Source organism: Hypomesus nipponensis, chromosome 26 (assembly GCF_054491055.1).
Source record: "Hypomesus nipponensis isolate SF chromosome 26, ASM5449105v1, whole genome shotgun sequence".
In the NCBI taxonomy this organism is placed as follows: domain Eukaryota; kingdom Metazoa; phylum Chordata; class Actinopteri; order Osmeriformes; family Osmeridae; genus Hypomesus; species Hypomesus nipponensis.
The window spans coordinates 9238593-9244509 of NC_140386.1; positions in this window are offsets into that span (position 1 = coordinate 9238593).

The following is a 5917-nucleotide window of genomic DNA, read 5'->3' on the forward strand; positions in this document are numbered from 1 at the left end:
TTTTTTGCCTCTAAATAACGGTAGAAGAACCACATTGTTTAGGTTAATGACTTTCAGCTGGGGCCCTGAAATGGACTTGTGTGTGTGTGTGTCGGGGAGGGGGGGGGGTTATTTCCTGGTTTTGACGGACAGTACTGGCTTTCATATCTTCTTTGGCATTGGTTCAGACCTGTCAGATGTTGTCTGCATATAACACATCCAGGAGTCGCCTCAAATATTCTGTTTGCGTGCGTAACCACTCCATGAGAGTGGCTTTGAGCTAAACACAAATGGAAAGGAGTTGTTCTTCCCCAAGCCGGTGCTGTATGAAAGGATAGTTTGTCAATGAGGATAAGGCCCCCTGGAAAAGTCCTAAATTAACAACGTGTTGAAGGCAAGATGGCGTGTGATGAACTGGGTAAATGCCGGGCTCCCTCGTCAGAATGAGTCTTTTGAGAAGGGGGGGGGGGGGGATCGACTACGGACATTTTCCACATCCCGTATGAATTATAGATCAAAATGCCCCAAAGTTAAACTTGTACATGTAATTTTCACGGCAAATAGCAACCAAATGTGCTGTCACCTTTTCAGCAGTGGTTAGTGTCCCTGACACTCATGGCTATCATGCCTAATACTTCTCAATGTCTTCCACCGTGCCCCAAAAGCAGTTTGAATATATTAGCTGAACTAACACTAATGTGTCCAGTCACGTCAGAAACTCAGAGGATTGGGCTTGGCTCCAGACTGAGTATATCTTACAAACATAGACAGGAGAGAAGAGGGGGGGGTGGGGGTGAGATCTACTGACAAAAATCATGTTTGGGGAAGGTGAGATTACTTATTTACCATTTTTTAAAAGGGAAATCTGGCAACACACGCAAATGTGGAACGACACTCCCAGCGAAAATCTTGAGTTAATTTCAACCACAGAGCAAATAGATGGGTTCACGGTCAGCCTATATCTTGGTATGAATATGATAGAACCCAAGAACAGAAAGCAGGTCTACAGAGCCCAGACTGCCAGGGCTTTGTTGCAGAAGAGTGGGGGCCTTTGTGGGCGTCATAGAGGAGAGAAACGAGCTAGGATGCTTCAAAGAGAGGGAGAGGGAGAGGGAGAGGGAGAGGGAGAGGGAGAGGGAGACGGAGACGGAGACGGAGAGGGAGAGGGAGAGGGAGAGGGAGAAAAAGAGTAATATGGGAGGGAGAGGGAGAGAAAGAGAAACAGCAAGGAAGAGAGAGAGAAACAGCAGGAGAGACAGAAAGAGAGAGGTAGAGAAACATGGAGAGAGAATCAGAGAGTGAGAGGGTGAGAAACACAGAAGTTTGCCTTCCAGGGAAAAATCCTACCCAAGGAATGTGCTTCGCATTCATCTCCTCTTCCCATAGTAAATCATGTTTCAAAAAAAGAAAACACTAGAACCCTCCAGATCTGGTGATTTTGGGGCTGGCTCTTCTCATCACAAGAACCAACCGTGTTTCGACCATAAACGCTCTCAGCATGCTGCCTGTCCGGCTGAACCTCATTCTGCCCGTCAGCTGAAAGGGCAGGGATTGGTTACACGCACTTTTTATAGGCTCCTCTGCATGTGATCTTCAGTCCTCTATGTGGGCTCTGCCTCTGGTATCAGGTGCCGCTGTCATGAAGCTCTGATGCCAGGCCACAAACAGTGGACTCATCCCAGCATCTTGACTGGCGAAAAAGTACCTCCTCACAGTCAGATCTCCTCTCCCTGATCTCCGACTCAAAAACATGTTTCTCTGGAGGACGACTGGGAAGGGGGGGGGGGGGGTTTCAGGGAATCGTTTGACCTTGTTCATGAGCAAAGTGACGGAAAGTATTGCTCACAACAAAACAAGCGAGTTGTTTTGCCCTTCTGCGTCTGGCCTGGATGGATGAACGAGGGTAGGAGGGGCCGGTCATGTTGTGTGACTGCAGAGTGAACCAGAGTGGTGATTCACCGTGACTGAGGCTGGGTCACGTCAGGCAGGCCCCGCGTGGACTGGCTCCAGGTCCAGTCAGGGCAGAGCCAGGTTGGGGGGCCCGGGGGCCCAGAGAGACTCACTGCAGCTGCAACATCCGGACGCAGTGTGTGCCGATGAGTGTGGGTGGAAATAATAGGTAGATAGGTACTTTATTAATCCCAAGGGGAAATTGCAGCATTACCGCAGTCCAGATAAAAAGAAATGTGCGTCATCCCATTAATAACAAGACGAAGCACACAAGTGCAAGGGTTATCAGAGTGGGAGGTTCCCCAGCGAGGGGAGTGCTTGGTGAAGGGGGGCTGGGGAAAAGTCAGATGTGCAAATACAAGCATTAATTCACTCTAATTTGGTGTAACAAACACCTTATTTCATTACACTGAGTGAAGTTTTAAGAGTGGAACCACCCAATTAGATTCAAATGGCAGGCTGATCGCCCTGTGTTATTCTGGTAGTCTGTTGCCTGAAAACATGTGGAGCATGTTCGCGGGCCACGTTGCTGTGTGCTCATTGCCCCTGCAAACCCAATCCCTCACGCTGGTTTCAATTCCATAACCTTTCAGATCACGGTATAATGAGTCCAAATGGCTCGCACATGCACATTATGCCCCATCGAATAATTTTTCCACCGAAACCAATTTACCCTCATGATTAAATTCTTTTTTTTAAGGAGAAGAGAGCCAGATGAAGTATTGTTTTTTTAAGCGTGTATGTGTGTGTGTGTGTGTGTGTATGAGAGTGAGTGTGTTTGTAGAGGGTAGGTGGGTGTATGTATGTTTTTGTGTGTGCTAGTGTGGTGGAGAAGTTGGGTATGCACTGAATTTTTGTGTGTTATTTTGGGGTGCTTCTGAGAAGCCTTTTCTGGTGTGTGTTTTGGGCGTGTTTCGGTGTGTGTTGTAATGTATTCTTGCGAGGGGGCGCAGGAACAGGGCCCAGAGCCGGGACCATTAGCTGTTGTAGTAAAGCTCAGGGGACCTGAGACAGAGACGGCTTTAACGGCAGGTATTTCCTGTCTCTTGATCTTGGGAGGCAGAGTTCTCTGTGCCGGTGGGGGATCAACCTTCATAACAAGTTGAGGTTTGATGCCAACAGTTTATTATTCAATTTTATTTAGGGTGTGGGTGTGTGTGTGTGTGTATGTGTGTGTGTGTGAAGGGGGGGGGGGCTGGACACTACTGGGGAGGGTTGGGGGGGCGACAGCCAAAAGGTTCTCTCACTCTCGTTATTATTTCACTCTCCTCCCTCCTTTCTCCTTCTTCTCTCTTTCTCTCTTCTCTCTCGTCTCTTCTCTCTCTCTCCTGTCTCTCTCTCTCCTCTCTCTCTCTTGTCTCTCTCTCTCTTGTCTCTCTCTATTCTTCTCTCCTCTCTCTCATGGTTTGGAGCCTCTCTGTTCTCCACAAGCTGGAGGAGGTAGTTTGGGTTTCTTCGCTGTGAGGAAAACAGGATGTGAGTTTTTAAGACCACACTAAAGGGCTTTATGATGGAGGGGGACGTTGTTCAGACGTGTTCCTCGCCATGTATACACGGAGAACGTTGAAACACCCCAGTGCTTCAGATGAGAGGTGGGTTTATTGGACTCACATGGGTGACATTTTTTTGTCAAACCTAATAGTAATTTGCTCCTCATTTGGGCTGACTGATTTAAGGGGAGAGTACAGTGAGGAGTAATTGGTTTGAGGGAAAAAGCACAGCGTTGCATTTCTTTAGGCCTGAGACCAACCCCATAGTGACTTACTTGGTGGGTGATGTGTACTGCAAGTTAAATGTATGATTTTCTCATTCAAATCTTAAAAGTAAGTGAAGACCACGATTTACATGTTCAGTTAGAAACAGGGTTTTGGATGAGTTTCCGCAAAATGTTTGTTTTTAAACACACAAACACTCACAAAAACTGGAACATATCGCCCAAAAATCGATGTCGTCTACGGTACAAAGCATCAGCTGACGTAACTGCCTTTTCCATCACCACCAGACAGAGGTAATCCATCACATTTCTCATCTCAATCATCACACAATTTATAGTCTTGGGAAATTTCTCTTCCATGTGTTTGGGATAGAAACTTAGAACTTGATCTAAGCCACATTGTGAGCCAATCGTGACCTTGAATGGCACAAGTATAGTACGGGATTGAAGCCATACAGTGGTGTCAAAATACCACCGACCCATCACTCTGTGTGACGCTATGCAGAGGGATTCTGAGAGGATCGCAGGGGATACGTATCCCGTACGGCAGACCCTACTAATTTGAAGGCAGTTGAACGATTTTATGAACTGGGCTGTGAAATATGACTTTAATAATGGTTACAAATGGCAGCGCGGCCGTCTGGGGGCGAGGCTATGGCGGGAATAACGTGTGGAAAAATGAAATTGTCAAATTCCAACCCGGTCTCACCACCGCCACCTTGGCAAACAAACGTTGTTAATGAAATGTGAAAATAGTTGCGGGTGCGTCGACGACGGGCATGGCGAAAACCAGCTCCATAAACTCATGATTAAATCTTTGTCCCTGCGGTGTGTGGGCTTAATTCCATAAAGACAACTGCTTTGCTTTGGTGGCTGCCCTGAACAGTAGAGCTCCAGGGACGAACAGACAGACAAATCAAACAACCCACGTCTGATGAGATTTAACTGGTGCCACTGCGCGGTTTTAATGGGGTCCTCGCCCCCTGGCATGGCTCTACTACCCCTGCCCTGTGGTAGGATATTAAATTACCCTCAAAAATAAAACCCAGCGTTAAAATCAGAGAGATTGTTTTATTTGTTTTGTTTTCTTTGCTACTATATTTAGACCAAACATAGCAATGTATTTATCAACAAAAAAGAATCAAGTGGGAGATTTGTTGATGTAGGATTGTCATGCCCTTTTGAGAACGTTATTGTGCTTCTTGGCAATATTATTCACAACAAAAATAACTCTGGCAGCCATTTGTATGCAGAAGGAGAATTGCAATGATTCAAACATGGTTTTTTTAATGACGATCCCATTTTAACAGATGCCGGACTTTGTCCAACCAGTAGTACTAAGAAAAGTCTTGAAATCCTGCTCATTCCCAGCGAGAGTCCCCCATCGAACAACTCCATTTGCAGTCCGTTCCTGGGAAAGAGTTAAGAGATGTTGTTCATTGTCACATGACATTACGAATACCGACGGAACCTGACACCCTCTCTCCTTCTCCCCAGCCCCCCCCCCCTCGCTCCCAACCTCCCCCACCCCCCAACCCACCAGCCCCCCAACCCCCAACCCACCAGCCCCCCACCCACCAAACCACAGCCCCACACATCTTGCCTGCAGATGTGGCAAAACCACAAACACTTCAAAGTGCCTCCCCTCAGACCAGCCCCGTACCCTGACGCCAACTGTAAATGTCCTGGACACGGCGCACGGAAAATATTAAACCTCCTCGCAACGGCCGCACAGACATCTAAAACCCCCACAAAAACACTTAATGAGTCATCGTCCCGCGCTGCAACAGCACAGGAGTCTTCTCTGCAGTCGGCAGGGGGCCTGGACGTCTGGGTCCATCACTTTATCAGACGTCCACCTGGTTGGAGAGAGGAGCAGCGGCCCGCTGCAGGGTTGGGCGTCAGGGGGTGGTGGGGGGTGGGGGTGGGGGGGAGCACTGCATCATGAAACTAAAGCTGGTCAGATTCATGAGAGAGAAGTCTTGGGGGAGAAAGAGGTGGAAAGAGAAACAGTGTGGAAGGATAGGCTGGGCGATTGTACAGAGTACAGAGAGAGGGAGGGAGAGAGCGAGAGAGCGAGAGAGCGAGAGAGCGAGAGAGAGAGAGAGAGAGAGAGAGAGAGAGAGAGAGAGAGAGAGAGAGAGAGAGAGAGAGAGAGAGAGAGAGAGAGAGAGAGAGAGAGAGAGAGAGAGAGAGAGAGAGAGAGAGAGAGAGAGAGAGAGAGAGAGAGAGAAAGAAAGGGAGAGATATAGAGAGAGGCCTCTGGTGATGAAT